This window comes from Panulirus ornatus, chromosome 13 (genome assembly GCF_036320965.1).
Source record: "Panulirus ornatus isolate Po-2019 chromosome 13, ASM3632096v1, whole genome shotgun sequence".
In the NCBI taxonomy this organism is placed as follows: domain Eukaryota; kingdom Metazoa; phylum Arthropoda; class Malacostraca; order Decapoda; family Palinuridae; genus Panulirus; species Panulirus ornatus.
This window is the reverse complement of record NC_092236.1, coordinates 4,383,180-4,408,033: the sequence shown is the minus strand read 5'-3', so window position 1 is coordinate 4,408,033 and position 24,854 is coordinate 4,383,180. Positions and strand designations below refer to the sequence as shown.

General features: G+C 46.7%; 1 protein-coding gene across 4 annotated transcripts in view; it reads right to left on the bottom strand.

Annotated features, from left to right (window-relative positions):
- Positions 1-24,854, bottom strand: part of LOC139752682 (uncharacterized) — a 128,747-nt gene that overhangs the window by 51,888 nt on the left and 52,005 nt on the right. The gene's annotated exons all lie outside the window — the stretch shown is intronic.

Sequence of the window (24,854 nt, the reverse complement as noted above, 5' to 3'; positions counted from 1 at the left end):
CCCCTTTTTTAATAAATTCCACTGCAATACCATCCAAACCTGCTGCCTTGCCGGCTTTCATCTTCCGCAAAGCTTTTACTACCTCTTCTCTGTTTACCAAATCATTTTCCCTAACCCTCTCACTTTGCACACCACCTCGACCAAAACACCCTATATCTGCCACTCTGTCATCAGACACATTCAACAAACCTTCAAAATACTCATTCCATCTCCTTCTCACATCACCGCTACTTGTTATCACCTCCCCATTTACGCCCTTCACTGAAGTTCCCATTTGCTCCCTTGTCTTACGCACCCTATTTACCTCCTTCCAGAACATGGATGGGGTTGTTAGGGAGGTAAATGCAAGAGTCCTGGAAAGAGGGGCAAGTATGAAGTCTGTTGGGGATGAGAGAGCTTGGGAAGTGAGTCAGTTGTTGTTCGCTGATGATACAGCGCTGGTGGCTGATTCATGTGAGAAACTGCAGAAGCTGGTGACTGAGTTTGGTAAAGTGTGTGGAAGAAGAAAGTTAAGAGTAAATGTGAATAAGAGCAAGGTTATTAGGTACAGTAGGGGTGAGGGTCAAGTCAATTGGGAGGTGAGTTTGAATGGAGAAAAACTGGAGGAAGTGAAGTGTTTTAGATATCTGGGAGTGGATCTGTCAGCGGATGGAACCATGGAAGCGGAAGTGGATCATAGGGTGGGGGAGGGGGCGAAAATTTTGGGAGCCTTGAAAAATGTGTGGAAGTCGAGAACATTATCTCGGAAAGCAAAAATGGGTATGTTTGAAGGAATAGTGGTTCCAACAATGTTGTATGGTTGCGAGGCGTGGGCTATGGATAGAGATGTGCGCAGGAGGATGGATGTGCTGGAAATGAGATGTGTGAGGACAATGTGTGGTGTGAGGTGGTTTGATCGAGTAAGTAACGTAAGGGTAAGAGAGATGTGTGGAAATAAAAAGAGCGTGGTTGAGAGAGCAGAAGAGGGTGTTTTGAAATGGTTTGGGCACATGGAGAGAATGAGTGAGGAAAGATTGACCAAGAGGATATATGTGTCGGAGGTGGAGGGAACGAGGAGAAGAGGGAGACCAAATTGGAGGTGGAAAGATGGAGTGAAAAAGATTTTGTGTGATCGGGGCCTGAACATGCAGGAGGGTGAAAGGAGGGCAAGGAATAGAGTGAATTGGAGCGATGTGGTATACAGGGGTTGACGTGCTGTCAGTGGATTGAATCAAGGCATGTGAAGCGTCTGGGGTAAACCATGGAAAGCTGTGTAGGTATGTATATTTGCGTGTGTGGACGTATGTACATGTGTATGGGGGGGGGGGGGGGGTTGGGCCATTTCTTTCGTCTGTTTCCTTGCGCTACCTCGCAAACGCGGGAGACAGCGACAAAGTATAAAAAAAAAAAAATATATATATATGGGAGGCGTAGTGCATGTGCAGGGGATGATCCCTCCTGCAAGATGCGTTATATTAAGATAAACAAAGCCAGAAGACCCTCTGAGAACCCCAGACAACCCCCCCTCCTTTCCCCATTTCTCCCTTCCCGACCTCTCTCCTCCTCCTCCACCTCCTCTCCTGCGTGACAGATGATGCTGTGGAATACAACCACTCAGACATACGTAAACTTAATCAAACAAGTCATTCATGAGGAGACTCCATTGTCTCGCCCGCCAGAGTAGTGAGAGATGAAGCGAGCCTTTTCTCTCACCTCCCAGATTAATGGGTTATGATTAGAGTAACACCATTCTCTTATCTACTCAACCTGTAGATGCGAGTTAGGGAGGGGTCCACTTCCCCGTCCACCTGCCAACCCAGACCCTCCACCAGATCGCAGGCCATCAACAAACCCACGTACAGACCTTGAGGACCTCCCTTTCGGTAACCATACCACGTCAAGGCAACAAATTTAGTAATTGTTGGAGTCCTTAGTTACTCGCGATTTCACCAAGTGGTGTAGTCATTCAACCACCACGGACGTCAGAACCCATACGGTGGGAACGATGTAATTGGCAGTAAATGTGGACATGGTTGGACACAAAGGTGACAAGAAGGAAATACGTGTCAATAGCGGACCGAGACGGTCATACCAGCTCGAGCTGTTGTTACCTTGGATGTGATGTTTGTGGCGAGCTGACGCACTCGCTGGGAGAGGCAACCACCCCACCAGGTCTTGACCAGGTGTGTTCGGTTCTGATACGATTGTGAGTGCGTTCTGTTGATGGTGCGTGCGTGCGTGCGTTAAGCTCTCACGTGGCAGTGATTAATTAACTCACGTGTTTCGTATTATCTGCTTCATCACTGTCGTCACTGGTCCTGGTGTAGCAGCAGCGACAGTCGCGCTATTTTCTCTTATTTTCTTCATATAACAACTTCTATAGCATATCGGACAAAGGCACTTGTGACAATAGTTACCACAAGCGTAACTCATTATTCACTCTGCTTCGATTATACCCGTATTTGCTGAAATCATATATAGTTACACTCTAACACAACCTTTACACTCATCATCAAGATTATATCTATCCACGAAGACCATCTGAGGTTCTTCCTCTTCATCCACTAAGACAGATTTCCACCTCATACTGTATGAGACTTGAATGCTCCTATTGATCGTCCAATCTCCAGACGCATGCCTTCCACCTTGGAACAACGAACAGTTCTCTCTCATCGAAGTCCCTGATGAAAGAGGAAATCCTGGCCCACTGGTCTTGTCTGCACAAAAAAGTACTCCTCCTACACCAACTGGCTTCCAAACAGTCCTACGTAAACCAGGTAATTAATGCCTAGAAGCCACGACGTCCCACACTGATAAAACTTTTACTGACCCACGTCAGGTAGGTTCCTACCGGAGGTCATTGACGAGGCCCTACGCCTACGACACTCCTGACTCCTTCATACATGGCAGAACTAGTCCTAAGGTTCCCCCCCAACTTTCTCTCTGGCCCGAGGCAATGGGTTGTGCCGCCAGAAAGCCATTCACCAGACACACATGCCGCTCCCGTCCTGAACTTTAACACTGATCGTGTTGTCTGGACATTAACACCTTCGTCCGCTAGCGAAGTGGCCCTTGTACTTCCCTGCGACGAAGCCCCTCGGCTTTCCCTGGTGTTGTAGTAAAACCTCGTCACCCAACATCACCATCACCACCACTCGGCCCCCCTACCTCATGATAAGCAGGCGGGCGCGGCTCCACGGGATCTGCCACCCAACATTCTTGGGGGAAATAAACAAGATGACAAGGCATGAGATGGGGTAGCACCCGGCCTGAGGTGGGAGTCTGCTTGTACCAGGCCTGAGCTGGGGTCGCGCGTTAGCATGAGACATGAGCTGGAGTCGTCATTCCTGTCGCTGCTGCTCTCTTCACTATAGATATTCTAACAACTAACACCTTACTCTCCAATCGTCCGGTGGTGTGGTTCATGCAACCGTGAGTAAGTCTTGACATATACTTGGCCGGAAGCTCTCCCGAATCCTCTATCAAAATAGGCTGTGAAGGAAGGTTCGGTAGAGCTTAGACCAGGAAAGCAAGCAAGCTGTGAAGCTTTCCTGGAGAGGTTGAGACGAGTGGTTCGGTACAGCTTCGATTAGACGTCCGAGCGCATACCGAACCCTCTGACTTGACAGGCTGATAAAAAAAAAGAGGGGGTTCGGGGACGGTTTTGACCAGGTGTCGAAGCGCGCAATGAGATTTCGAATGTGTTCTGAGACTTGTCCGTGAACTTACCACTGTTAACCTTTTCTTGATGACGAACTGAAGAAAGTGAAGGAACAGTTTCTCTTTTACTCAACAGGATTCATAAAATTACTCGTTGCTTTATACTTATGAGTTATTTTCTTTATTTTTGTCACTGTCTTAATGTTTCGTGCTTATGTTAGTGTTTCCGCTTTAAGTTCAACGAGAACTTTCTTGGTATGTGAGACATTTGGATGTTTGACTTGTCCCTAAGATCTTGTTTTCGCTTTTTATTTGTTATTTGTTATTTTTCCACATTTATTTATTATATACTTTATTATCAGTTTCTTTCCCGTTGTATTCAGATCCCTTACACCGTTTTTTATTTTGCTAAATATTTCACTTACCTCATTCATTTCCTTGCTCTTCCCCACACCCCATCCTCCTCCTATACTCTTCCCCTATCCACCTCCCTATATGCTCCTCCCCCTCCCATCACCCCTGATCTTGACATAGCACTATACGAACACCGTCCTCCCACGCAGCGTACCTCAGAAGCCGAAGCACCACTGAGTAACACGTTCCAGAATCACCCGTACGTGCGAGGCATTCGCCAGTGGGCGGAGGACGTGGATCCGGAAGAAGTACCTGAAGGAGACTCTAAGGGAACCGCCCTCAGGGAGACCCGAGAGATTTTCTCCTGACGGAGCTACAGAGAGAAAGTTGCCATAGAATGTATCTCTTTTTTTACGTACAGGACAGTATTGTAGGTTACGTAATGAGCCACCAGAGACCCTTCCTCAAGTTTAACATTACCCTACTCTCTGGGACTGAACGCTACAGGACCTTGTAAACTATCTCCAACTTTGGTCTTCGGTTTACTCTGAGGGTCCTTGTTCTCTGGGTTTACACTGAGGGTCCTTGTTCTCTGGGTTTACACTGAGGGTCCTTGTTCTCTGGGTTTACACTGAGGGTCCTTGTTCTCTGGGTTTACACTGAGGGTCCTTGTTCTCTGGGTTTACTCTGAGGATCCTTGTTCTCTGGGTTTACACTGAGGATCCTTGTTCTCTGGGTTTACACTGAGGATCCTTGTTCTCTAGGTTTACACTGAGGATCCTTGTTCTCTGGTTTACACTGAGAATCCTGGCCACCTCACCTTGACCGTCCTACAGACTCCTGATAAATCATCGTGTGACACAACATTTGTGTTGTAAGGCTCAAATGGCTTTCTCCGGCCTTGTTATGCCGCCAGGAACTTCCCTCCTCTCCTGCATACCTGTCGGAGGCGCTGGTGTCTCAGACAACGGAGGCAGGAACTCCCCCGTCTGGTATCTGCTATGGCTGCAAACGTTTCGTGCTACAAGGCGAAGGCGAGGAACCGTCAGGTACCTGGCAGTGGACGACATGTCCTCGGATTCGGTCGGGGGTTGTCTGGTCGTCTGATCATAAGCATACGTGAAATTTGGGGCTCCTGTAGATACTTGTTTTAGTGTCCTTTTATCTTCAAGAGATTCGTTTAACTCCTCCGTATCCGGTTACAGATGTGGATGGGATCTTTGGGAAAACATCGAAAGGAGTCGTAAATCAAATCCCAGATAGGATAACAGGTTTTGGGAGCTCTTTTCTATCATGGGGATCGTGTCCACGTGAACTGCCAAAGCATTTGTTATCGTGTGTGTATGTGTGTGTGGTAGTAATACCGACAACGGGTTACGTCCTCCACTGACACAAGGCTGGCGTGGACATGGTGGAAGGTACGTACGGCTTCTCAGAGGGAGGGAGAAAGTGGAAGGAATAAGTCAACGAACTTACCTGCTGGCTAGAGGGAAGCTAATGTATCATGTACTCTCTCTCTCTCTCTCTCTCTCTCTCTCTCTCTCTCTCTCTCTCTCTCTCTCTCTCTCTCTCTCTCTCTCTCACGCGTGTGAAGCGAACAGAGGTGCGCAGCGAGGAAATACATTACCAAAGAAGACAATTATTAGCGTACAAACACAGAGGAAGACGATAATAACGTCAAGAAGGAAGCAGACGAAAGAAGGAAGGAATGGAGGGAGGGGAACACAGAGGAAGATGGTAATCAAGGAAGCAGGAGGAGTGGTGGCGAGGAAAACATAGGAGAAAGACAGGTTTAGAAAGAAACTTAAAAGACTGAAGGGCAAGAAAGGAAAAATTATTGGCGAAAATTAGAAAATAATGGTAGACGAAAGGAACGGTGAAGAGAGAAACTGAAAAAATATTAATGTATAAAGCAGGAATTGTGAAAAATAGCGATCCTTGTAAACAGATGAAGAAAATGAGACAAAATAAGAAGCAAGAAATTGAGAATGACACCTCAAAGATAGACAGACAGACATCGTTAAAGCGACGTAGGCAAATAACCAGAAATAGAGACACTTTGACCTGACCTTTGACCCACTGTTGCCAGACATAGGATAACCAAGGGTTACCTTTAAGAAAGAAAACCAAGGCACCAGCTCGAGGTTACTCCCCTGCACGAGGGGGAACAGCGTATAATTAAGCATGACAACATCAGATTATAGACAGCAGAGCAACATCCATGGTATAATCATTATATCACTCCCAGACAGCCAGTAAAATAGGAAAACCAGCTGTTGTATGATGCATGCAGCATAATAGAAATCTGAGGAAGTTGTTCATTGTAGACTTCCCTTACAACGAACGCTATAATACTCTTATGGAGAGGATGACAGGAACATTCTCGTATGGCAAGCCTTATAAGCCTCTTAAGAAGTCATTTATTGCAAGTTTTTTACCTTTAACAAACATCATAAGACTTTTAAGAGAAGGTTGACAGTACCATACCCTTATGACAAGTACCATAAGGCTTTTGAAAAGTCTTTTACAGCATACTTTGCGTATAGGAAATACTCTGAGACTCTAAGAGAGTGGTTTACCGTGTACTTCGCTTATGATAAACGCTATAAGACCCATATCTTACCATAAACTGTGCTTATAGCAAACACTATAAGACACTCGGAGAAGAATAATTGTATAATTCGCTAATTAAGAACCAGCACGAGACTGGTTGAGAGGTTAGGGAACAGAACGTGTGAGAGTTGAATTCAAACATGTCATGTGTCCCGTTATGGGTCATTATAGGCCCTAGTACACGGGAGGTCATCAGGTACTGGGGTCACTATAGCCCAGTACACGGGAGGTCATCAGGTACTGGGGTCACTATAGCCCAGTACACGGGAGGTCATCAGGTACTGGGGTCACTATAGCCCAGTACACGGGAGGTCATCAGGTACTGGGGTCACTATAGCCCAATACACAGGTTCTGGAGGAGTTTGTTTGATGTCCTATTTCATTCATCTTTAACTTCTTCATATTCTTCTTCTATCTTCACCTCACACTACCTGGTCTCCTTCCTCCTCCTCTTCCTGCTCCTCCTTCTCTTACTTCCCCTCCTCCTCCTCCTCCTGCTAGAGAGCCAGGCCATCGTCAGCATACCAATGCCTCCTGAGTTCGTCGACTCCACCTGAAGGCACGAGACTTTCTCCTGCCCGGCTCTGGGGCCTGCTGCTGCTGCTGCTGCTCCTGCTTCTACCCCTGCTGTTCCCACAGCTATTACTCTTCGTCCTCCTGCTTTTCCTACTGCTGCTCCTGTTCCTAAAATGCTGCTGCTGCTGCTGCTGCTGATGGTATGGCTTTTACTCCTTTTGCTGTTCTTGCTGCCACTGTTGCTGTGGCTATGTGCTGCCGCTGCTTCTAGCGTTCCTGTTGCTGCAGCTAGCTACACCATTCCTGCTGCTGGAGCTGTTTTCCGCTGCTGTTCCTCGTTTGATGATAATGAGCGGTCCTCCAGCATCTGTCGCTTTCCTGGAGATGACGAAGCTCATGCGTCTGTTCCCACCGAATTGTCATATTTTTGCCTACTACCGTTCATGCAGGCGAGGTATCAGCGTTGCTGTTTCTTCTGCCGTTTCAGCTGCTGCTGGGGCAGCTGTGTGGCAACCATAGGGGTATGACAGATCATGATGGGTCAGGTGTCTAATGACGACCCCCATTGATACCCATCCTTCCCTCTGGCTCTGTTGATGGGGGCTGGAGCTGGGTGAATGGGTTGGGTGTCGCATCCATCGTCTGTCGCCTCGGTACACATCTTATTGCATAAACTTCTGGTTACATCCGCATACTGCACACGTATGTACACCACCTCCGGTTTTACTCCTCCGTGAAAGCCTGAGAGCATATTCTCATGTGTATGACAGACCCCAGGTTATACACACCCGCATACCTTTCCATAATATACCCCGAAATAACACCTTTTCATTCTGTATCTTTTTTCTTTTTATTTCTTCGACATTTTACAGTTAGACGAACCATTCAATGGTGTCTGCAAGTTGTCAAAAGCTTTTTATCTAATCACGTCAAAACAATGAATTCTTTTAGGAATTATCAGCGTCAAATACGATTTCTTTCCCAACGAAAAGATTGATCCAAGATTAATGTCATGCAGTCGTGATTAATCCAGGCTCATGTATCGGTATAATCGAGAGTCTTAGGTAATGCATTGAACAAAAAAAGGAAAAGATAAAACTATCTTTAATGTTACCAGATCAGATATTCTCTGCTTGAAATATCTTAAAAAAAAAAACCGTCTATATTACGTTGCTTTCACTGTGATGTCACTGCTCCACTGAAAGTATTCCCTGTCTCTTTGTATAACTTGACCTCCTGTCACAACCTCATGGCATGACCTCCTGTCACAACCCCACATGACAGACCTCCACTATGCTCCCTCTATTTCACACACTCTCCGTTATACTCCTAACCTCTGGTATATCCCTTACCTATAACTCCTGTTATACCACGCGTTATACCAGCACCACATACCACATTTGTGCGGTGTGCGACACCTCGCCTCTCCCTGAATACGATCCGTACACCTTATTCATACAACAGATGCAAACGGGTAACAGAAACCCTGTTGGTCTATAACGAGGTTACAAGCTGAAGTGAATAATATTCATACAACAGATGCTAACGGGTAACAGAAACCCTGTTGGTCTATAACGAGGTTACAAGCTGAAGTGAATAATATATTTTTTTCCCTTCATTTATGACATGGTCTCGCTTCATGCTCTCCCACCGATGCTCGTGTCTTGTCTGATGGTTCTTAATTGGTAAGGATTTTTAATACTGACTCATCTCTTTATTCTGGATCTTTATTGGAAATCCGTTGGACACTGAATGTCTTTATTTTGTCCCTTTATTATCAATTTATGTGGTACAGGTGTTGCTTTTATGTCTTTATCATGCTTTTATATTGTTATCATCACTCAATTTGACACAGGATTCCTTATTCTATTTCTTTATCATTTATCCGTTTATCTATCAGTTGACTATTTTGTTTCTTGATCAGTGATGGCTGATAGTGGAGTCCACTCATTCTGTGTGTGTGTGTGTGTGTGTGTGTGTGTGTGTGTGTGTGTGTGTGTGTGTGTGTGTGTGTGTGTGTGTGTGTGTGTGTGTGTGTGTGTATGTGTGTGTGTGTGTGTGTGTGTGTGTGTGTGTGTGTGTGTGTGTGTGTCTGCGTGTGTGTGTCTGTGTGCGTGTTTGTGTGTTTGTCTACGTGTGTGTGTGTGTGTGTGTGTGTGTGTGTGTGTGTGTGTGTGTGTGTTCCACAGTACAACTCACGGTCTTTATGATACAGACAAAATACATATGAACTACATTTGTGTGTGGTGTTTACTGAAGGAGCAAAATGATCACCACTGTTTTCTCCGAGGGGAGAAGATTAGGAAAAATGAATACGAAGATAAGATCAACGATGATTATGAAAAAAAAGAGGAAATTAATTAAAAAATGGAGGAAATTAATTGAAAATGGCGAAAATGGAGGAAATGAGAAGAAAAAATGATGCAAAAAAATGTGTGGGCTTTTGAAACAGCTCTTCTCTGATCAAACCATTGATAGACTTCATTGTATATCATGTTTTCTCTATGTAATACCAGTAAATTATCAGCCTTTGTCTGTATTCTGTTCAATAAACCATTTATCATTATCATTATTATATCATTATTGTTAGTAGTGGTAACACTGATATCACCATTATCATAATTGTAACACCGTACAGCGACCACCCAGCACCCACGACCACCACTCACTTCTGGGTCACCTGCTGGCTATCGATGGACAGACAGACAGACAGACAGATAAACAAACTGCCAGATAGACAGGGGCACAGAGCGAGAGACAGAAAAACACAAAGTCGAGGGATGGTATCCCATGAGTGTAAATGGTCCTATTGCATATACGTAAAGCACACACACACACAAGGAAGGACAGCCACAGTAGCAGCAGTGGGCGACCTTCACCAGAGCGTCTGTCTTTTTTTTTTTTCCTTTTTTTTTTGTTTCTTTGAACCACTAGCGACACAGGGGCTCGTGCTGCCGCCACCACGACCCTTACGTAAGATGGGTACATACCCTCATTTCTTTTTTTTTTTTGCCACATTTTCGTCTCTCTCAGTAGAAGAGTATTTGCTAAACGTTACCCTACTTGTTATACGACAATTGAGTGGTTCATGTCGTTACCTTGTGCTGGATCAAGGCCAGCAGGAGTTTCCCCACCTTCTCTCCGTTTTCTGTTTCTTATTCTTGTCTTATTTCTTTTTTCTTTTTTTCACTTTGGTTCCCAGGTTCGAATCCCGTGTGGGGGGTTTCGAGGGCGGGTCGTCTCGTCCTCATGATTGACACTTAGTGGCGATGGGTACGTGAAGCTTCCTAGGATGGTACATGGACACGGTACGTGTACCTTCCAGGACGGTACGTTTGTGTGCCAGGAGGGATGAGGGGTACGTGTACCTGTGAAGACAATAATTGTTTCTAGGAGGTTACCTCCATATGTTGTTCAGAGGTACACGTACTGTTCATATCGGCGTACCATTTTACTCCAGATAGGTTCACCTCCTCCTCCTCCTCCTCCTCCTACTCCTCACTCATGAGGCCCCTCATTGCCTCATTCAAGCCTCATTCATATAGTAACTCTCTTTATCTCTCAATGTCCGTTTTTCACCATCAACGGAGCTCCGTTTTCTCATTTTTTCTCCAATTTTTTTCTTCCATTTTCTCTCGAGCTTTATAAGTATGAACGAAAAGAAATATAAGAAAAAGTTGTAAGCTTGAGAAACTTTATCCCTTGGCCTACCTAGTGCCTACATACACAAGGGGAAATATCAACGACCCTTAAGAATGACGGTACGACCTTGACTACGACTGTATGACCCCTACGACGACGGTACGACCCCTTGAACATGCTGGTAGACACGCATACACAAATGCATGCATACGCAGATACACATGGAAACAAACAAACATACACACGAGTGTAAAACTCCCTCCCCTTATATAACAAATACGTAATTACAATCACACACACACACACACACACACACACACACACACACACACATATCTGGAAACGCGAGCGCACATACACACACACACACAACAGTACAGAGAAAGGCCTTAAATACCACATCTTAAACACATTATAGAAGATAGAATCCAAGATAATCCTCCTCCTTTCACCCCCACTTCAAAGCCAAGACCTCCCCTACCTCCACCGTGCCAGAGAGCAGGCTGGCCTCGCTGGTTGGCCAGCCGTCCGGCAGCCTGGCCAGCAGTGGGTCAGTGGGCCAGCTCAAGGCCACACCCCCATACAACACTCCACAACCCACCCACCCACCCCACCCACCTCTTCATTTGCATACGCTGGCCAGGCCACTATGGGGCCCGTGCGTAATTGCGTACCATATTTCATGTACGACAGTGTCTCTACGCTGCTCTAGTCTCGGGCCATAGTCTGGGTCGAGCAAGAGGCCGCTGGCATAGGCCTAGACCAGAGTGTGGTCCGAGTCCTGTACGTAAGTGGCTTAGGCTTATAACAGTCTAATTATATGCCATTTGATAAGCCTGCTTGATTTAAGCTGAAGCCAGAGCCTTTCACATGAGTTGGGAGGTGCGAGTTAAGGACCTCCTCAAAATTTCGAATCGTTCGTCCCATGATATATAATCGTTCGGAATTTTTTTTTCTCTTTTTTTTTTCGATCCTTTGTTGTGAGTCAAATCACGAATTTAAGGCTGAGGAATTTGCCTGAGGACAGATATGGTCCAGGAACGCTAACACCTGATCTAATTTTTTGCGCTATCCGGGCGTGGCCCGCGTCCTCACAGTGGTGGTGGCTGGAGCCACAGGGTCCTGTCCTAAGACCTTGTACTAAAAAACTGTTTAGTGCTGCTGACGGAAGGTTTCGTACCGTAGCCACCGCTGACATGATCAATGGAGGGAAATTATTTCCTCTGAGGAAAAAAGACTGACTTGACGAGTGTTTTGGCGAATACTATAGACATCCACTGAATCACCCATTTTGCAACAGCCACTACGTAGGATACCCATTTAGATTACCTAATCCTCCCACTTGCAGCTCCCAGTACACCAGGAATTCCGTCGAGGAGGTGAACTGGGGCGACAGTGGAGTATAAGATTTATATCACAAGCCACACATCGTCAAAACCTCGCCAAAGATCACCTCACCCACTGGCCTGAGTTCTGTTTATCACGACCGTTCGGGAAACTAACGGATCTATCATGTGAATCCGCCGCTTTCAGATATCTCTTCAATACTGGAGCGTTTTTGTAATTGTACTTTCAACCGAGAGTCATCGTTATTGTTGTAAGTAATCGTGAGTTCTCTGGAGAAGGAAGAGAAAGTTTGTCTTTGATATATAAAACATGATACGATACATTTTAAGAAATCATACATTTTTTTTCCCCCGTTATTAATCAATCTTTTCTTCAGCACAACAACCTCGTCTTAACTACGCTGTTACGACCCCCTGAGCACGACTTTTGAGCACGACGACACGACCAATCACCGCGAGAGTTCGACTATTGCATACCATGACATTAGCTCTGACCTTATGGTTCAGGTCAAAGGTCAGCTCATTATACACAATGGTCGTACCGCCATTCTTAAGGGTCGTATCGTCGTGCTCAAGGGTCGTGCGTTCGTGCTGAAGCGTAGCATCGTACAGTGTTCAAGGATCATACGTTCGTGTTCAATGTTTAGAATATATTCGAGCGAATCATGAGCGCGTCATAAGCCTCGGTATTCAACTAAAGAAAACTAGTGCAAAAAAAAAAAAACAAATACACAAGACAGCCAGTGTTGACTGTGTTCTTTTCCTCCCACGCAACACCACACAACAAGCAGATGTTTGGATCGACTCGTGCAACACCACACAACAAGCAGATGTTTGGATCGACTCGTGCAACAACAAGCAGATGTTTGGATCAACACTTTCAACTGATAAAGTTACGTATGTAGCAGTCAAGGTTTCCCTTACATGGCAGTTTAAACTACATTAGAACAAACCCACTTCTAATTCATCTATCAGTCTCTACCATCATACAGCAGTGGCCTCACGGGGCATAAAACCATAATCTATTAATCTCCATCATCTTGAAATCCTCCTTAAAATCCCTATAAATCTACAGTAATCTCCCCTTCGAAGCCTAACACTGATGAATCATTAATTGATACAGCGGTAAGTTCACACATCCGTCACCAAACTATAGAACTTCCTTTTACCCTAAAATTCCCTTAAATCTCCCGTAATCCCATTTCTAATGATGGAAAAAAAAAGGTAATAATCTTGGATTCACGCGATTTTTCCTCTCGGATATTAACTGGGCAACTGAAAGCTCCAGGCGACATTTTCTATCATTACTTTATGGTGATGGGCCCAGCTGACGGGATCAGCTGATGGCACCAGCTGATGGGCCCAGCTGACAGGATCAGCTGATGGCACTAGCTGATGGGCCCAGCTGACGGTAACTTCTCTTACGTTTGTGGTGAGATTGACCAGCGAGGTTCCCTCTCTGATGGTAGCTAACTTTGTTCATTTCTTTAAGTATCATTTTAGGTGATATTCTAAGGATTGTAAGTTAATCAGTTGGTGTATGTGGCTTGGGACTCTACGTGGGATGGGATCTAACACTTGTGGGAAGGGGGGAATGGTCGATGTGGAGACGGAAGAGGAAGTGATGGAAGTTGAAGGGAGAGAAGGGAAGGCTTTCCGGTAGGATGGGGAGGAGGGTTTGAGATGGAAAGGGGAGGGGCGTAGATGGGACGGATAATTTCACTGTTGTCTTTATTGTTCTGGTTGTCAGGTGTTGTGAGGGGCGTCAAGTGGGGTGTAATTGTTGGGGTGGTGTGTGTGTGTGTGTGTGTGTGTGTCTAATTACCTATTCATACAGTACGGAAAGAGAGTCCTACATTCGTGTGTGTGTGTGTGTGTGTGTGTGTGTGTGTGTGTGTGTGTGTGTGTGTGTGTGCGTGCTGACCCCGTGACGTGGCCTCACGAGATGTGGAAATGAAAATTCCCACAAGGCTGCCCCCCCCCCCTCCCACCCAACATCTTACTTTCTCTCCATCAGGAAATACCAGGTACCTAAGACACCCTCAATTCCTAAAGCCTCCCACAACAACACACACACACACACACACACACACACACACACACACAATACCAGGTACCAACCAACCACTCAAGCTCCCGCAGCCAGCACAGCTCACGTCATCACGTCAGCCCCTTTGTGTCCATTTCCGACCTTATAAGAACTTCTTGCAAGAGCCTCCTGCCCGACCCTTCCCGTTGTACACAGCGAGATAACTGATTTCCGCTGCTATGGGAGAAACCCCCGTCTGTTACTCTGTTGTTCAACCGTTTCCTCCCTACTGTTCACCCCCATTTGAGGCTTTGGCAGCTGTTCCCTTGGGTGGGAATACTGTCGATTCCTTACTTCCCCAGTCAGTTGTCTCCGTCGTCTGGGTATGGTGTCTGAGGACTTTCACAGTTCCTCAGGCGGGTCTATGACGAGGTCAGATGGACCTAGTGTCCTCCGGAGTCACCGTCTGTACCCACCACCTGTAGAAAGTAACGGCTGACGTCGTTGCTTGGCTGTAAAGTTTCGATGTTTGCCTTGCATGGATTCCAGCCTCCAAACTGAAGAGTATCTGCAGGGAAAAAAAAAGTTGCTTCCCTTGGCTGTACTGCTCTACATTAGAATTCTCGTTCTGTTTTCTACTCTGTACTGCTTTCTTGTTTCTAGGCTACTGTTGCAGTGTCAGTACTGCTTCCCTGTGTGGCTGACTTGGCCAAAACTCCTTCTCCATGACCTTTCACTTCTTACTGTTCCATCTTACCATCTTTTCCTTCTATGGTCTACTAATTAGCCTTATTTGTACTCTCTCTCTCTCTCTCCTCTACTGTAGGGTTACCACTGCTATATTTCCCTCATCATAGCCCCTGCTCGCTATCCCACTCCAGTTATAGCTTCCTTATAGCTATCGTAGGCGTCCATACGTGCGGGGTCTGGCCTGGGAGGAATACTAGTCCCCGGCGCGTCAGTACCTGCCTGCCTGAGCCCGGCGCCGCTGACCCAGATACCTGCACCAACCCTTCGCTTCCAGACGGAATACTTACTAAGCGACTTTCTCTACTATCTGGCGAGAGCAGCCGGGGCGCTGGTAGGCTCTTCCCTATCATCAGATTTATCTACACCTGAGGCGCTAAGCCAAGCTTACCAGATGACCACCTCAAGAAGAAACCTCGCCAGGCTCTGTCGTCCCTCCGTCTTCCACCGGTGGAACACGCTCAATAATGTCTCCTTGACATGGCTGAGTAATGCCGTCCTCCTACCCAGGCCCGATTTAATGCATGTTATTATCCTCATCAGACATCATTGTCCCTAAGGGTGGTGCATTAGGACCTCCAGCAGATGTTCCCACAACCACCGTCTCCTCTGCATCTCAGGATAGTTTGGAGGATCTCATGTTGTCGGCACTGAGGAAGGAGGAGGCTGCTAATGTGCCGCCACCTTCACGACCCCGAGTTGCCTGTAGTGCCATCTGCTGATACTGTTTACTGATGGATAGAAGTGTTCGCTGCTGCCATTACTGCAGCTGAATTTTACCGTTCGTGCTGTGTTTGCTGGGCAAGGAATACTGATGTTGTTTCTGCTGCTGCCGCTGCTGTGTCTCCTCCTCCTCCTCCTCCTCCCAACCCGCAAATAACTAAACGCCAGCCACGCTGTGCAGCACGACAGTAAAGCTCTTCAATGATGCCAAGGCTGATGAAGCGGACACGACTCTGATGGTAATAAAGGTAGAGACAATACGACTAGTCCATTACCATGACAATGATGAGGCTACAGGAAGGTGAACACAGTCCGACTGTGTTTGTGTATGCAGATCATTTACATAAGCAAAATACAGTCCTGAAGGTTAATAAGGATGGTGTGAATTGTCCGATATACATCATCCAGGGTTGGTCATAATTGCACCGGTATGATCCGTGACCCCGTGCGTGTTGAATTCTTTGAACACCAGCCGACGAAAAATGAATGTAAGCCAAAGGGATCGTAGATCTAAGCTCGTGTATGGCTAAAACGTTCGTATCATTCCTTCATAACACAAGAGACAGGTCTTACGGCACACCAACACATGTCATCACCATCGTGTATTCGGAAAAGAGTGTGGCAGCGATGCAGCAAGTGTTAGAAAGTACGTTGCTGTAGCAGAACCTGGCCCAGTATGACACTCAGACGAGAAACTTGGAGGCGATGGTGTCTGGTGACTTTTTTACGCGTACGTGGGTGATGATGCCAGGGGTTTCTTGACCTGGGAGGCTCACATCACTGGTGCTGAGGGAGAGACTATGTTTGTTGATTCGTTGCTGTTCACACGTCACTCTTTCTAGTGATATGTGGCTGAAGGAGGTTTAATGAATAAGTCAGCGAGTTGTGTTCATTAGTTCCTGGTTGTTTCTATAAGAAATGAATGCCTAACGTGACGTAGTACACGCAAAGGTGTTCGTCGCAAAGAAGCATATTGATGGTCGTCAGTAGTGAACGTAAGAGGATGAATATGAAGGAAGTAGACATCCTCTGTAGTGTCTCTACTGAAGTAGGGTGTTGCTATTCTCGAATACATCACGTCGTTTGTGTTGCGAGTGTTTCTCTTGTATGTGTTGCTGGATGACGCGGTCGCTGTTTTTGCAGTGTTCCCGTGCAACACCTGTGACTACGTCTAATGCCTTCCCCCCAAAAAGTAATTTTTAGATTCAAATTATAATTCATTTCTAGCGATACGTTACCACCACCTACACATTCCTTTGTCTTTATTGAATTATCAAATTCCCACTTAACACCCGTCCTCCTCCACCCGTCACTTATGTCCGCCTCTCTAAACACTTAAGTGGTGGCCATGTCTCTTTCCCTCTAGTCCTTTCCCATAATAGGCTCGACCTTCTATTCCTTTCCTTGGCTAGACCACCACCTATCCTTTTCCCGTTATGACACAGTCCACCTATCTCCCCTAACTAGCCACCATCACCACTCCCCCATTACCCTAACCCTACCAAACGCTTCTTCATTAATTTCTTTTTTCTCTCTCTCAAGATTATCACGTGTCTTGCACCCCTCCTCCCCCCAATACCATTCCTGCGGTCAGCTGAGGTTTGACCCCAGGCTGGTGACGACGCCCGCCATCACTCGGAGGGTGACGAGATGGAAGGGAAAGACAAGAGGCTAAAGCGATGAGTAAAGTGAAGATGAAATAGATGATGATGAAGAAAGGAAAGAAATGGAGGCTAGAAAACAGAGAACCGAGATTCGTCTGCGTCGAAAAATCCCAGACATCTAAACACTAAAGATTAACAACAGCAGAAGTACAACTAGGTTGTGTTGGAGAAAAGCAACAACAAAGGAGAGAAATGGCACAGGCTAGAAGACAACGAAGCCATAAACAACACACGTTGAGAATGCAGACAGGCAACACTAACAACACAAACGTGTAACACACTTGCTCCACTCAGATCATCAAAGGCCGGAGAGAAACGCCACTCGTTAATCACTCCACAACAATGAACAATTCTCAGGAGAGCCTCACCACTTAACCAACAGAAAGCATCACTGCACACACACACACACACACACACACACACACACACACACACACACACACACACACATACACACACACACACACACACCGGGTGCACCAGGGGTATATAAATGAGGCACCAGAAATATGTATTCGGCACACCACATCCCTCAATACACTACACCATACATCTCCCTACTCTTCACTTGCCTTTCTGTTTATGCCCGATATCTTCCTCGTCCAGCCTCGTCGCTCGGCCTCTGACCACACGATACAAAAGACGATAAGAGGAGAGGACGAGAGGAGATCAACGTAGTAAGAGAAGAGAGACATAGGGCATAAAACTAGAGTGTTTCAAAGGCAGGTTCTTAATAGCAGATTAATCATAAGGGATCTGTATGTCGCCTGTTCATATTACTTTAGGATCTCAGACGCCAACCGCTGGAGGAATATGTAATGATTCACATCTTTGACTCTAATTATCTAGGAAGGAACGTTTGACCTCCTGACCACGAAGGTCTGACCTCACTGTGGCCGTCCCCGGCTTCTGCTGACCCCCACAGGTCGCCTCCACAACCCACCTGGCGGCCTCCTGGAGCTCCCTCACTACTCCCCCCACCACCACCTGTGGACCTCACCCCCTCATTCCCTCCACCTGCGACCTTACGCCACCCACCCCCGTACCTCCACCTGCGACCTTACGCCACCCACCCCCCTACCTCCACCTGCGACCTTACCCCAGACCCTCCGTCTCCACCTGCCGACCTCCCCTATCCCTCCTGCCCCCACCACACATGGGGACACAGGCCTCCAGAAGTAGAGGAACATCAGGAAAATTACTGTCCAGCACCAACACCCGTCCTGCCCCATGGCCATCCATCTCCCCAACCTGGACCCAAACCCCCCCACCACCTCACCCCATGCAACCCCGTTACTATCACCAACACCATTGAACCCAAACTCCTTATAGCGAACACCACCCCGATATAATGAAATATAATGATCCGTAAGGCATTATCAATTCTTATGAGATGACAAATGAGTGAGATCCTCATGAAACAGGTTATTTATGTGGGGATTGTCTACTGAATGGCCCACCCAGCCCGTCCAGCTTGTGTGTGTGTGTGTGTGTGTGTGTGTGTGTGTGTGTGTGTGGAGGGGGGTGGGGATAGAGGATGATAACCATCATTGGTTCACAGATGCGAGACTCTCACTCTATCATTATGTAAAAGAAACCTTTACAAGATTATATTATTATCTGGTATGCCACGGGTACACACAGGACGACAAAAAAAAAAAAAGGCTAATTCTTGGGTTTTTTGTGTGTGTAAGGCTTAACTTTCTATAGCATCGTGATCAGAAAATAAGCCTTATGGTGGTCAGTTTGTTGTGTCAAACAAGAGCCGGGAGCCAGCGAACAGGTTCCCTCGCTCCCCATATGAAAAAAAAAAAGACCCTAATTCCCTTTTTTTTTGTTGTTGTTGGTCATATTGACTGTCTCCCTCAGGTCAGTCGCTGGCTTCAGGTCAGTCGTGAAGTTCAGGTCACTTGTGAAGTTCAGGTCAGTCGTGAAGGTCAGGTCAGTCGTGAAGTTCAGGTCACTTGTGAAGTTCAGATCAGTCGTGAAGTTTAGGTCACTTGTGAAGTTCAGGTCAGTCGTGAAGTTCAGGTCAAGCTCCTGCTGGCGATAAGGGCGGGAGACACAACGTCTGGGGGGGCTTCCTAATGAACCTTCCGAGGGCGCCTCCAGCTCCCCTGGCACCAGGACACAACAACCACAACCACAACAACAACAACAACACTCCGACTTTCTTTCAAAGGAGAAAGTCTGGAATCCGATAGAAAACCGGAAGAAAAATAAGTCCATTACACGAACGGGATTTATGCAAGTTATTAGTAACAAGAAACCGCTGAGGAAATCGAGAGTTGGAGGCGAGAGAAACTCGAGTGACAACTGCTCAGCAGTGTTGGCAGCGCTTCGAACCCTGGCTGACAACTGCGTAGTGTTGGTAGTGCTTCGAGCCCTGGCTGACAACTGCGTAGTGTTGGCAGCGCTTCGAGCCCCGGCTGACGACTGCGTAGTGTTGGCAGTGCTTCGAGCCCTGGCTGACAACTGCATAGTGTTGGCAGTGCTTCGAGCCCCGGCTGACGACTGCATAGTGTTGGCAGCGCTTCGAGGCCCAGCTGACGACTGCGTAGTGTTGGCAGCGCTTCGAGCCCCGGCTGACGACTGCGTAGTGTTGGCAGCGCTTCGAGCCCCGGCTGACAACTGCGTAGTGTTGGCAGCGTCACAGACCCGATGACAACCTCAGAGGGAGAAGTCGAGGAGGAAGGGGAGGATATCAAGGCTTCTGAGTGTTAGAGGGACGGGTGTGGGTGCCATACAACTAGGGTGATGTAGGGAGGTTGTAGCAGGACGAGAGGTGGTCAGGTTAGCGCTCTTTGGGACGGCTTATTCGACGTAGACGAGGTAGATAGGTAGATGTAGCGTGGGAGGAAGGTCCAGGTAGATGATGGAGGTAGAGAGGTCGTGGTGCAGGTAGGAAGGTAGACGAGGATGTTCACAAGACCCGGAGAACCGCGACGACGCGAGGTAAAAATTTAAATCCCCTGCGACAGGTTGAGCGATAATGGGGACCAGATTGGGTTTCGAGGGTGAGAGAGAGAGAGAGAGAGAGAGAGAGAGAGAGAGAGAGAGAGAGAGAGAGAGAGAGAGAGAGGCACCTCCTCCAGCCTAGACCCCTGAAGGCGGATGGTTGAAGTCGGATGGGTGAAAAGTGTGGGAAAGTGGGCAGGATTTTCAATCTTTTTTTTTTCCTCTTCTTTTGGGCGGCGCGTCACGTCAGCGCGGGTTCCCACGGAGTGACCCGAGAACCTCTGCAGGCAACCGTCAGCGCGAGATGCCATAACGAAGTCAAGAGAAACACTAGCAGGATCTTAGCGTCCATCCTTGAAATCCTAACCTCCAGACTAGGATACCCGGTGACTGATCCTAGTCTTAAAATGACATCTAAAGAGACAACAAGTTATTTGACGAAGGTTTTATCCTAGACGGTAGGAGCCTTAATTGTCTGGGTTCGCTGGGTCAAGGGGGAGACTTAGGTGATGGTCACTGGGAAAAAAAAAAGGGTATTATTTTTATCTCTTCTAGTACGGTCAGCCAAGTGGACGCGAGGATCTACCTGGTGAACATAGGATCACTTATAACTTTATTATATCTTCTCGTTGGTTTGTGTGTGGTGTACGTGTTGTACAGACACATAGTACATTGAAAGACGTACACTTTGTACAGACAGACATTCCTCTGTATAGAGGTATTCGTTTCTAAGTACACACACACACCGTGGACAACCACACACCCCTGTACAGCCACACACCCCTGTACAGCCACACACCCATGTACAGCCACGCACCCCTGTACAGCCACACACCCCTGTACAGCCACACACCCCAGTAAAGAGCAGGTATTGCGGAAGCTGAGGGTTGGACAAGGTAGCTTGAGCTCAAGGAAATTCGTGATAGAATGAAGTTTATTCAATTTGATTTGTTGAAGATAGAATTTTACATTATTTTCGTATGAATGACGAAGATATTTCTTGTTGTCCTCTGACTCTCAAGAGCGAGTGTAATGGCGTGAGAGGGACACGATATGAAGGTGGTGACGAAAACAACCAGAGAAACAGTGAGGCAAGGGAAGGGGGGTATGATAGGGCTACGTACCGGGCCCTACCTTGTGCACCGTCTTGGTCGGTTCTCTCACCTTGAGGCGCCAACATACACCTCTATCCTCAACTTTTTGAGGAGAGAGAGAGAGAGAGAGAGAGAGAGAGAGAGAGAGAGAGAGAGAGAGAGAGAGAGAGAGAGAGAGAGAGAGAGAGAGAGAGCTCCTATTTGTTGTCTTCCCACAATATATCATGGAAGGAGGGGGAGGTCAACACAGAGGTCATCCAGGGGTCAACCGAAACCGTAAGCTGTGGGGAAGAGGAGGGAGGGAGGGAGGGAGGGAGGGAGGAGGGTGTCAACTACCTCATCCTAAGCGTAGGTAGGCAGGTTGTGGTGGTAGTAGTGCCGAGCTGCTGTGGGTCGAGGATGCCTTAACTACGTCTCAGTTTCTTGGTTGGAGGAGACGTGACCGCCATTCCTGAGGAGCCGTGTGCTCAATTTGTAGGAGGTGTGCGTATACTGCGAGCTGAGTGCACATACTCCTGTATTCTGTTGAGATGTATGTTTCTGCCAGCTCTAAATGTACAGTAATACATTCGTATTACGTAAGTTTGTTTTAAAAGATGCGGGTGCAAGACATGTATTAGTATTAGGGTGTTTACGTATAGAGTGAAACACAGTCAGGCATTCGTGTATTGTTGTGTATGTTTGTATTGTAAACTACAATCATACACTGGTAGTTTGTATTAGAGTATATGTGTATGGCAAATAAGATATGTGAGAGTTCTTTCCACATCCATAGTATTCTGTGTATGTCCATCCATAAAGAAAAAAAAGTGACTGATGATGCCCACAGAATATATTTGATCCCCGTGAAATTTCTGCGCCGTTGGATAAAAGATAAAGAATCTAATAAAGATGATTTATGTGGCAAGGAAGGTCGGCGTAATTACCAACAAGATACACATAATGTAAAGTTACACATCTCGCGTCATCCCATATATCTTGTGTAATTACCTTCATCAGTTTTTTTTTTTTCATCTTTCATCTCTGTCCATCACACGACAAGATAGATTTTCGAAAAATACTTCCTACCGCAGAGGGTGTCTGACCTCTCGCTTCGTCGAGGAGTTGGCAAGACTTTCAACATCTGTGACTACAAGTATGGTACCAGATGGTCTTCCTGGATCATACCCCTGGCGGTCTGTGAGCCACACTGCCATAGGTTTGAGGGGCGTTGTTAGCGATGTATGTAGGTTGGATGAGGCTTAGGGGACTGGAGGTGCGTTGGTGGTGGAGGGCGCTGCTGGAGTGGGGGCATGGAGGTGCGTTGGTGGTGGAGGACGTTGCTGGAGTGGGGGCATGGAGGTGCGCTGGTGGCGGAGGTGGTTGCTGTGAGGACGTTGAGGTACATTGATAATTCAGGAATCAGGAGGACATGTTCGAAGGTTCCGAGCTACAAGACAAGGCACCGAAGTCGAGTCCTCTGCTGTAGAGAGAAGACCTCCATGATCACACGGGTGTGTCAGCCAGAGCCCGTCTACCGCCCCACTGAAGGTGTGTGTGTGTGTGTGTGTGTGTGTGTGTGTGTGTGTGTGTGTGTGTGTGCTCATAGCTATCTTATATGCTATAATCTGTGACTTTTCTAGTTATAGCTGTTGCCTCGTTCCGTAATACTCTATGACTACCTTAGTTGTTTCCATCAGTAAACCTCGCCATTGGTCGTCATGTCCCTTGCCTCTATAAAGTCCGCAACTCTACCTAGCAAACTCCTGGTGATTATGTCTAGCAGGACTGACGCTGCCTCCATTAAGACTTTGTTGACTTCCTTCAGCTTATCCTACTAAACCCTGACGCTTTCCTTCCAGCTGCGCCGACCTTTATGAGTTTAGGCCTAGCTTTTGTTCGACTCGAAAGCCCAAAGCTGACCCAACCCTGGAATCGGACAATTGCCGTGAACTAATCTTAACCAAGAGAGAGAGAGAGAGAGAGAGAGAGAGAGAGAGTTCCCTCAGCTAACCTAACGAAGAAGTATTGAATTAATTTCTGAATCAGATCAAATGAAATTATTCTTATATGATAAAGTATCGTAAGAACTTATCGTCCACTATCGTTCAACACAAGCAGGAGAAGAGAAAGTGGCGTACAGCGAGGTGCCACAAGTGACACTGTATCGCTGATCACAAGAAAAAAAACTTTTCATAAATTATGATCAGCCGAGCAATGTGAGTGTTGGGATGACTTGGCCACAAGCAAGACAAAGGGTTAACATTATGAGCTAATTATCAAGCAATATCACCCCGCACGTGAGAGACACTGGGACTAGCTAACCACAATGTCTACGTGTATGCGTTGAGAATTTTCCTTTTGTTTCCAAACGTTACCCAGGCCACTCGACCAGCTTCCTAGAAATTGATAATTGATGTTGTTTTTATTCAACCCAGCAATAAACGTTTCCAAGAGATGATCGTCCAGTTATTTGACGTGAGGTAATGATTCGTCTGCAGGAGGAAAAGAATGTAGGGCTCCACACACTCTGGGTGATCACGGAGGATGAGTCTGTGTTGCTGAAGCGACCGCAAAATGAAGGCCTACATGGAGCGGGTATTTCCTCTCCATGATTATATGGCCCACCATGTGTGTGTGTGTGTGTGTGTGTGTGTAAAGCAACCATGAGTGGGAGGAAGGGAGCTGGAAGTCCTCCCCTTCTGTATTGCTTTCCTCTAAGCTGATGGTCGTCTACGTCTGTTTTTCTTAATGTTGACTGAATCACTTCAGAAGTAAGGGGACTCTTGTATACCAGTCGTCCTCCCTGAAGTGTGCTTAAGGGACACAAGTGGAGGCAACCAGAGGTACACTCGTACTATTATGTTACCTTGGGACCGAAGGAAAGACTCGAGGAGCTGGGGAAAGAACAGTTGTTACAACGAACTACCTCGTTAAATGCTGGATGAAAGGTCAATGACCATTACGTTGCAGGAAAGGTTCATGACCATTAGGACCGAGAAACTAACTTGTTAAACGTTAGAGGAAAGGTAGATTACCAATAAACCCGACGAAATACCTCATTCAATGTCGGATGAAAGGTTAATGACCATTACGACTAAGAGCTGGTGATATGACCCTCCTGAGTGAGGGGTGGATAACCATCTCCGACCACTAACAACCTGCCGATAGAGGGCGACCCAGGCCCCCTCCCCCTCCCCCCCTCTGTCGATCGTTCAGGTTACAAGGGTTGTTACATCGTCAGGAAGTCGTTGTATTATCCAGTTAGTCGTAAGTAGATGAGGGGCCTCTCGCCTGCCATATTCCCAGGCGCTTAACCTTTGACCCGGTAATTGGTCGCCACCGATGCACCGGATGAGCAACTGTGATCCCAACTGTGCTGTTGGATTACATAACTGGCTGACTGAGATACAGTTAGATCCGATAGACTGGTCCACTCTGAAGCTTTCAAACTGGTTCCTTTAGCTTATTTTAAAAGATAAAAAGATTTATTATTAATTTGCTTATGTTAAGTTTGAAGTCAAAGACATAGTTCTGTGGACTTTACCAG